This window comes from Petromyzon marinus, chromosome 31 (assembly GCF_048934315.1).
Source record: "Petromyzon marinus isolate PM22_M1 ecotype Great Lakes invasive population chromosome 31, UKy_Petmar_22M1.pri1.0, whole genome shotgun sequence".
Lineage (NCBI taxonomy): Eukaryota > Metazoa > Chordata > Hyperoartia > Petromyzontiformes > Petromyzontidae > Petromyzon > Petromyzon marinus.
This window is the reverse complement of record NC_133697.1, coordinates 6,682,260-6,692,274: the sequence shown is the minus strand read 5'-3', so window position 1 is coordinate 6,692,274 and position 10,015 is coordinate 6,682,260. Positions and strand designations below refer to the sequence as shown.

Below are 10,015 nucleotides of genomic sequence, written 5' to 3'. Positions count from 1 at the left end.
CTTGGACAGCACCTGCGTCGTGAGCTGAAGTCAATCTCATGGCTCCATCTCCGTGCGGCCGGGGGGGGGGGGGGTGTGGGTCGTCCCTCCTTTGCCTGCCGTTCTGTCCTCACTCTCGACCACCGGTCGTCATCCCTTCTGGCCGTGGCGCGTCCTGCTCACCGACTCGCTCGCCAGCCGTAGTCGCTGTCCTAATGCTTTATTTTTTTTTTACAACGAAACATTTATTTTTCACCGGGTAAGGCCCACTGTGCTCTGTGGTTATTTTTTTCAGAAGCGACCTGGCTCTCACAAATGACAGCTCAACGATGAAGCGGCTCATCACGTCGACGTGTACTGCAGCCAAATACTCAAAACGCGCAGTACCAAATGTGGAGGGAAAAACCGGTGGACCCGGACAAAAGAATCCACGCGACCACGTTGAGAACATGCGAGCTCCAGAGCCGACGGCATTCTGTATACCGGGCGAGGTAGTTAACATCCCACCTCCGTGGCGCCTTGAGCGTGCGTGAGACCTCCAATCTAAGGTGCAGAGAAAATTAAATTGATCTCGTGACGCTGCATTGGCGATGGAGCACAAAGAGGTGCAAATACCAAAACATCAACACGCTCCTCAACGACGCACGGCCACCCGCCCTTGATGGCAACAAGGGCCAAAGTGATTTGCTGTTCACGTGGCCAATCGAGGTGGCGCTCAGGCTCCCGTTTACAGCCCTGAGCGAGTGGTGGAAATGCCACATTCCTATGACAAGGGTGAGTCTATCCATAGATCACTTCGTCGACCATGTTCGGATTTGAACTCCAGAGGCTTCCGATTGCGAGCCGCTCACTCTACCGCTGAGCACACGTGGTCGGTTCTAAAAGGTGAGGCAACGACATGAGGCGACGTTTCGGCCAATAGCCCTTCTTCAAGGGGTTAACGCGTACGTAAAACGCTGCCGAGACCGGCTGATACCAATCTGCGCCCACCCGTGTAGTGATAATGGAAAGGAAGCCAGTCTTGATTTCGAGGTCAAAATTTATTAACAGAGGGAAGCTCTCGTTTAATAACAAGAAGAAAAAGAGAAAAAAAATGCGCCAGGCTCAAATGACTCCACTCAATAATTAAGCAATTCTACCTCCACGGACATTGGCCCGTTCGCAGTGGCGTTTCACCAGAGCCGTGTTTTTCGCCGCGTGTTTTTCATGATGGTGGTGATGTTGGAATAAGAGAGCTGTGGCTGGGTTGTTGGCTGCCTGGCTGGGTCATTGGATGGGCGGGTGGCTGGCTGGCTGGCTGGGGGTGAGACATTTTTGGCCATGATAGAGCTGGGTTGATCCAAGGCCGGATTTCGCTGGACACGGGGGTTGGGTGGTATTTGGAGGGCACGGGGAGGGGTGAGGTTGGCGCGGAGGGAGGTGGGGGGGGGCGAGCAAACGGAATATTTGTTCAGGGCCCCCAAAACTCCAGAGGGGCCCACGAAAACAACACATGAATGCATTTGTTTTGTTTTATTAGAAAAAGTGAAGTTGGGCTGTTCATTCACGTTCTAATTTTAAGTAATAATAATGATGTCTACTTAGAACACTGCTGCTGGGAGAGAGGACGGCCCAGGGGTGCGTGGAGGAACAACAGATGAGCGCGAAGACAGCCACATCCCCCCACCCAAGCTCTGTGCTGGTGAGATGTTAACTCCCTCGCCTGGTGTGCAGAAGGTCGTGGGTTCGATCCCGTCCCTGACGCCTGCTGTATATTTTGCATGTTTTCCCCGTGGTCGTGTGGATTTTTCTCCGTGTCCCCAGGTATTCCCCTCTACAATTATAAACGGCACGCGTATAGAGTGTTTAACTGCTATACATTTCCATATGATGAACCACTTCGTTGAGTTATCATTTGCGGCAAGGTCGCTACTGAAAAAGAGCTATTTAGCTCAGTGAACCTTACCGGCAAAAAATGAAAAAAGTGTATTTCAATATATTAAGGTGTTATCGCCCACTTAACGGATGTCTACATTGCGGGAGGAAACCGGAGCCCCTGAAAAAAACTCCACGCATGCGAGGGAGAAACGTTATATTCCGTACAGACAGCAACACGTGGTGGCATCCACGTGTTGCTGTTTTCCTGGCAGAGCCAACGTGGAGGGAGTTTCACAGCATCCGTGTGTGATCCACCAACCCTTGTTGCTGCCACTACAGAGTGCTGGATTACAGGCAGCGGCCACGTGCGGGTTATCCACCGCCGCCGCCGCCTGGCAAAGGAAGGGCTGCGTTATGGTTTTAATCAAACAACATGTTCAGCGCAACCTTTATTGGAATGCCAACCGGCAATGCGGGTTGTGGATTGTGTGTCTGTGTGTTTGCGTCGACGTTGCTGAGTGTATGTTACGTGGAGTGTCGTGTTTAGCGCACTGCGCTACGAACCCAGCGACCATTTAGTTTGATTCCCGCTCACTGCGAAAAACAGTGAGGGAAAAATCTGAGCCGGTCCTGGGGCTCCCCTAGGTCGACTCAGCCTCAAATGAGTACCTGGTGCGGTGTGCAAACATCGCCACTGGGGAGAGAAAGGCGGCCGGGATGTGGTGTTGGCCACCCACCTCATCGTGTGCTGTTTGGGCCTTCATACTGTAGATGCTCGCTAACAGCACTTGCCACAACAGCCTGTTAAAGGATATACGAGAGGTCTTTGTTGTTGAGTTTTTGTTACGTGGAGCGTCGGGAAGTTCTCACGCGATACAATGTCAGCGACAGACACGGTCCACACTCACCTCTATTACTATTTTTAGTTTCACCAGATAAGGGCCCACTGAGCTATATAGCTATTTTTTTTAGAAGCGATATGGCTATCACAAATGATAGCTCAACGAAGTGACTTATCACGTGGACATGTATAGCAGTCAAATACTCTAAACGCGTGATGTTGAGTCTAAATGTGGAGGGAAAAACCGGAGGACCCGGAGGAAAATCCACGCGACCATGGGGAGAGAGGGACACCGCAGACTCCAAATATACAGCAGCAGGCGTCAGGGTCGTGATCGAACCCACGACCTCCTGCATACCAGGCGAGGGAGATAACATCTGGCCTCCGTAGCGCCCCTCACCTCACACCTCACCGTCACACAAACACACACCTCATCCTTACCTCTCCTATCCCCACACTCACCTCACACCCTACTCTCACCGTCACACACACACACCTCACCCTCACCGTCACACACACACACCTCATCCTCACCTCTCCTATCCCCACACTCACCTCACACCTCACCGTCACACACACACCTCACACCTCACCCTCACCGTCACACACAAACCTCACCGGGGCCGCGTGAGTTGCCCACGTGGTTCTCATTCCCCTCGGCGGCGATGGCCGGACTCGTAGCAAAACGCCACCGCGTCGCGCCGAACCGAAAAACGAAAACCAACCAACCGATGAAACGACGTGGACGTGCAGACCGCACACGTGGTGGGTGGTGGCACCAGATGACCACGGTGAGGGTGGTGGTCGGTCGTGGTTGGTGCTACTGGTGGTGCTGGTGGTGCTGGTAGTGATGGTGGTGCTGGTGGTGCTGGTTGTGGTGCTGGTGCTGGTTGTGGTGCTGGTGGTGGTGCTGGTTGTGGTGCTGGTGGTGGTGCTGGTTGTGGTGCTGTTCGTGCTAGTGGTGGTGGTGGTACTGGTGCTGGTTGTGGTGCTGGTGGTGCTGGTGGTGCTAGTGGCGGTACTGGTGGTGGTGCTGGTGGTGCTGGTGGTGCTAGTGGTGCTGGTTGTGGTGCTGGATGTGGTGCTGGTTGTGGTGCTGGTTGTGGTGCTGTTCGTGCTAGTGGTGTTACTGGTGCTGGTTGTGGTGCTGGTGGTGCTGGTGGTGCTAGTGGCGGTACTGGTGGTGGTGCTGTTGGTGCTGGTGGTGCTAGTGGTGGTGGTGCTGGTTGTGGTGCTGGATGTGGTGCTGGTGGTGATAGTAGTGGTTGTGGTGCTGGTGGTGCTAGTGGTGGTGGTGGTACTGATGCTAGTGGTGGTGCTGGTGGTGGTGCTAGTGATGGTGGCAGTGCTGGTTGTGGTACTGGAGGTGGTGCTGGTTGTGGTACTGGTGGTGCTAGTGGTGGTCCTGGTGATGGTGGTGCTGGTTGTGGTGCTGGTGGTGGTCCTGGTTGTGGTGCTAATGGTGCTAGTGGTGGTGGTGCTAGTGATGGTGGTGATACTGGTGGTGGTGCTGGTGGTGGTGGTGCTTGTGGTGGTGCTTGTTGTGATACTGGAGGTGGTGCTGGTGGTGGTGCTTGTGGTGGTAGTGGTGGTGCCGGTTGTGGTACTGGAGCTGGTGCTGGTGGTGGTGCTGGTGGTGGTACTGGTGCTGGTGGTGAAGTGTGAACTATTCAACTCTGCTGGTCTCGGGTATCCACAAATACAACCGCCCAGCCACAACAGCGGGGGCAGGCGAGGGTGCTGCTGCTGCTGCTGCTGTGTGGGGGGCATTCGGTTCAGTAACAGAGACCCCGACCCGGACGCTCGCAGCCCATGTTGTGTATCAGGTAGCGCGTATTCTGTTCGAAGGCGCGCGCAAACTTTTGTTTTGTTAAACTTTGAGGTCGAATATCTGAAATAGAATGTGCACGATAATAATGAGAAGAATAATACATGCCAGCTATTCTCCAAAAACACCAGCGGATTAAGAAGACCGCGTCAGCCACGGTTGGGGCATGTGGGGGATCGGGAGTGGGGGGGGGGTGGGTGACTGTTTATGCCATCACTCGCCACTGATGTTAGCCGTGACCCGGGAATCGAACTGAGATACGCCGGGTTTGCTGTGCAGTGCGCTCGCTGACTGCTGCGCCACCACTCCACCACACAGCCACGTGCGTGCACGAACTGCGTTTGTGACAAATCACCGTCACGAAGCACGGGCCTACCGGTTTGTTGTCGTGCAAAGCGGCCAGCAACAAACATCACTCGTCATATTGGGCAACATTTGTTCCCTGCGAGGTAGCCATCCACGGAGCACACAAGGCTACATTAAGATGGACACGCGGATTAAAGTGCACGCGCAACTTAGAGGGACATCTTTCGGACCGTTCGCTACAACAAACGGCGGGGGTCGGTCCAGCCCACGTCGCTCGTTGAGTGGTCGAGGCTAACTAACTATAAATTATCTCTACTTCTTATGTTTATTTTACCAGGTGAGGCCCCACTGAGCTATATAACTCTGTTTCGGAAATGTACGGCAACCAAATAATCTAAACGCGTGTTGATCATACACAGTGGAGGGGTTACGAAACAAAACCCCCCAGGACTTGGAGAAAATACCACGCGACCACGGGGAGAGAGAGAGAGACACGCAAACTCCAAATATGCAACAGGCGTCAGGGTTGGGATGGAGCCCACGAACTCCTGTATACCAGGCGAGGTAGTTAACACACCCTAGCCACCGTGATGATGGTGATGAGAGAGAGACACGCAAACTCCAAATATGCAACAGGCGTCAGGGTCGGGAAGGAGCCCACGACCTCCTGCACACCAGGCGAGGTAGTAAACATCTCGCCACCGTGGTAGCCGGAGGCGGACTGACTCGCACACGTAGAGAGTCCCACCTTGCAGACGGAGCGATGGAAATCGGCCTCGTTAGCGGGCTGGTGGTGGTGCTGACTGTTTAACACACCGCACCGGGTACGCATCGATGTAGGGTGACGCCCAGACCGTGGCTTAGATAATCGCCACCGTTATTGACCGTGAGCGGGACTCGATCTCGGGTCGCCGGGTTCGTAATAATCACGTACATACACGTACAGCAGCACAGTGAGCTCGCCGCAGCGCCACCGCTCCCCACGCATACGCACGCCTCCCTTCTTAGCAGGCGCTCTATTATCGCGAAGGCGTATGCACTGTACGTTGAACTTATTTCGCACCGTACGGAGCCAACCGCGCTAATCGGAGGTGCGGAGGAAGGATAACAAACTAAAGACAATCAGCTGTTCTCAAGATGCAGAAATGATAGGTGGCGGTGACTGCTTTTCGGGGGAGGGGCATCATCTAGCAGTCGATAGATCACGGTTACTGCTGCCGCTGATGATGGGGATCGTTAGATCAATACGGGTGCAAATAACATGCCAGGTACGAGCCCATGGATCTCTTAATTTGACTCGTACAATTGTAAGTCTCGCGATGTCACTCGCTCAGCCGCCAAGGTCTGGGTCTGGGACGAATTTGCCGTGCGTCAGTCGGCACGTGACCGTGATACTCACAGAGGCAAACAAAGGCAAAGATCCCCCGTATAGCCTCAACGGACTGTTGGGGGCAAGTGCTGTTTGCGACTATGAAGGCTGGAACGGTACACGACTTTGTCACACGAGTGGCGTTGTTTACACACCGCACCAGGTATTCATTTGAGGCCGAGGCGACCTAGGGGAGGCCCCAGGGCCGGTGCAGATAATCGTCACTGGTGTTGGCCGCCGGGTTCGTAGCGCAGCGCGCTAACCGTTACACCACCGCTCCCCACACACACACGTGCACACACGCACACACACACGCGCACACACGCAAACACACATAAACACACATAAACACACGCGCACACACACACGTGCACACACGTAAACACACACACACACGTGCACACGCACACACGCAAACACACGTAAACACACGCACACACACACACGTGCACACACACGCGCGCGCGCACGTGGGCCGCATTTCCTGGAAGGAACGATTCAACCTCCCGTCTTAATTATGTTTTCGATATCTTCTGTATCGCGGTCGTCTTGGTTCTGATTCATATGTTGTTGTGTATTTTTTGGGATCTGTTTGCCCAGATTTTTGTTTTGTTATTGAACGGTGGTTGACCGAGGTCACCCTATGCTGGTCTCTTGAGTGCTGCACGCGGTTAACCGACATGGAAAGAGCAATCTCACGTGGTGCCAGAGGAGTGGGGTGGGGGGGAGGGCGCTACTCCACAGCCACACACATTGTCTTCATCATTGCATTATTATGGTTATTATCATCATCATTGCGCAAGTGACCAACAATCGGCATTTTAACGTCATGGGAAAGACTTGCGTTTATTTTCCAGGACATGGACGGCTTAAAAAAAATGAAAAATAAAAAAAATAATACGACCTGGAAGGAAAATATGAAGAGGTTGGAACCCCGTGCGTCGTGAGTCACTGGCGGATGGTGCTTCCGCCTTGAGGAGTCTACGAGGTCCTTCTCGAATTTCCCAGCCCCCGGTGATGACGCGCACAGACAAAGGGCGACGTGCGATGGTTGATGGCGATGCTGCACCAGTACTCGCTTCGCCGTTGCGAGTCTACCGGTCTCTGTGGGAGTCTGTGGATCTCAAAGGGAGTCGATGGGACTCAGGGATCAGTGGAACACGAAGGCGATGTGTGATGATGATGATGATGTCCTGGTGCTGGACTCCCACCGGACCAGTTCCCATGGGAAGCTGTGTGTGCTGCGAGCGCCCTTCTGCTGGAGAAAGCGTCTCATGATGAAGGCACTGCAGGCGCGGTCCAGACTGTGGGTGTCTATGTGAGTCTCCGATTATCTTTAATAAAACTAATTCACACTTTCCATCAAGTCTGCGTGATTCGATGGGTCTATGTGCGAGCCAAAGGTTATCTGTGTGAGTCTACGGTTCTTTTTGTGAGTCTATGTTTCCCTGTGTGAGCCTATGGTTCTCGGTGTGAGTCTATGGTTCTCTGTTTTTGAGTGTCTGGTTCTCTGTTTGAGTCGATGGCTCTCTGTGTGAGTCTATGGTTCTCTGTGTGAGTCTATGGTTCTCTGTGTTAGTCTATGGTTCTCTGTGTGAGTCTATGGTTCTCTGTTTTTGAGTGTCTGGTTCTCTGTTTGAGTCGATGGCTCTCTGCGTGAGTCGCTGGTTCTCTGTTTGAGTCTATGGTTCTCCGTGTGATGAGTCTATGGATCTGTAACGCGAGAAACCACTGCAAGGGCATTCCTGTTTCCCAGTGAATCCACGTGCACGCGTCACGCACATTGGATTGTTGAAAAAGAAAACAGAACGCGGGAGGTGAACTTCTCTGAAGTCTCCTCGACCTGGACCAAAGGAGCAGCCACTTAATGTGAAACTAAGATGTGGCGATGCTCATCATCATCGTCATCATCACCATACTTACATCATCCTCCTCCTCCTCCTCCTAACACGTAGGACTTTTGAAACGTCGCGTAACTGATTGCTGCTAAATTCGGTGGTGAGAATTGTCCTGCAGCTCGAGTTGTACGCCTCGCCAAAGGCTTGCACGCGTGGCGATTTCGATTTTGTTTGACTCCGTCCGTCGGTGGATGGTCTTGCGACATCAGTTTTATATATATAAGTAACGCGACGACGATCATGATGATGTATGTGGCGAGATCAAACATTCCGCATGGCCTCTGCAAACACATTACGCGTGGCGTGACGCACAAAGGAGGCACAGTCACACACAGCCCCTCCCACCTCCATAACCCCGCCAACTCCCGCCATCACCCTTAGCTTCTGCTGCTTCTGCTTTGCAGTACACTTTGTTTTGCTTCCTAGTTCTCCGCGACCTCCTGGGGAATTCAAGTCGCTGAAGGGGGGAAACCTCAAACCCTGGGCCAGCGATCAACAGCCGCCGGGTTTTCCGTTCAGAGAAGGGGAAGGAAGATGGAGGAAAGAAACGAAATTTCGTTCGTTCGAGTTGAGTTACCGCATCTGCGCACCGCCGTTCGTGCATGCGCCTCGATTTTGCACGATAGTGTCCCGATTATGTCTGCCTTTGATTGGCATATTGCATGTGCTGCGAAGGAAGGATCATTGCCCGAAACGTCGCCTATTATTATTATTAGATGCGCTCTCCCGTTAAGGCGATAACAGTGCCATCGACGCCTCTGTTGGTGTTGTTGTCTTTGATTGGATGGCATCCCTCACGTGTAGCTCAGTTCCACTTAAGATTTCGTCACCCGAGTTTCGCATGCTCTATAGCAGGGGTGGGGAACCTCTTTTTCTGCCAAGGGCCGTTTGAATATTTATAACATCATTCGCGGGCCATACAAAATTATTAACTGAAAAATGTACCTGTTATATTTGTTCAGACATTTAATTAACTCACCCATAATGCGATGGCTGGAACTGCTTCCCTTTGGCGAGGCATGTGATGATGTTAGCTGGTATTGATGATGTTGCTACTCGCAACTGCTTTTCCAGGTTTGCTCCTAGATTCATAAAATTTCGAGTCCCGCATGCGATTGCCTTGGCAGGGCCACACCAAATGACTTCGCGGTGCCTTATACGGCCCACGGGCCGTACGTTCCCCGCCCCTGCTCTATAGAATGCACGAATTGAGGAGGTGCGTGGATACCCAGCTGCTTGCGAGTGGGATGAGAGTTGGTTTAGAAGGGCGATTGCTGGGACGCGTTAACCATCACGTCCACTCCGGTCCTCCTCGCAGCAGCAGCGGCTCTTGGCTGGCCATCGAACCCAGGCGGTCACCGCGTCGCGCGGCGCTTTCAGATGCGCGCTTCCGCGGCCGTACTTGGCCAAAGGTGCTCATCGGAGGTTGAGGGGGAAGGACAAACAAGCGAAACAGGCAAAGACGCATTTCTAAAATAAATGAGTTGGTCAATCTAAATGATTTGAAAGTGGCTTCCTAACATCGGAAGGAAGAGCGTTCCAGACGGCCGCAGAAGTGCGCCTGAAAGCGCGCGATGCGTAGACCGTCTTTGTTCGATGGGTGGCACCCTTGTGCAGGGTGCAGGAGGAGGAAGGCGGGTGACCCAGACCAGCAGTGGAGTGACACCCAGAGATCGATGACCAAGGGGAAGGGAAAACCAGATGGTGATGGCAGCGGTGGTGGTGGTGCCGGATTCTCCCAGCAGCACAAGTCGCTACACGTGCTACGGGCCCCACACTTTCAAGGGCCCCGCGCAAAATGCTTTCAAGCTATCAATTCCGGTTCAGTGGCACTTGCTCTATTACTATAGTACTATACCGCCTTCAACTTTTACGAACGACTGGGTGTTTAAGCCTAGCGATTTGTCGTATTATCTGGCTGTATAGCAAATGAAAAA

At 53.0% G+C, this 10,015-nt stretch overlaps 1 long non-coding RNA gene across 1 annotated transcript; it reads left to right on the top strand.

The window, feature by feature from the left end:
• Nucleotides 1–1,569: 1,569 nt before the first annotated feature.
• On the top strand, nt 1,570–7,540 carry LOC142929573 (uncharacterized). The gene is made up of 2 exons (XR_012945721.1): nt 1,570–1,660; nt 7,038–7,540. It is a non-coding gene; the product is annotated as an uncharacterized LOC142929573 (long non-coding RNA).
• The last annotated feature ends 2,475 nt before the right edge of the window (nt 7,541–10,015 follow it).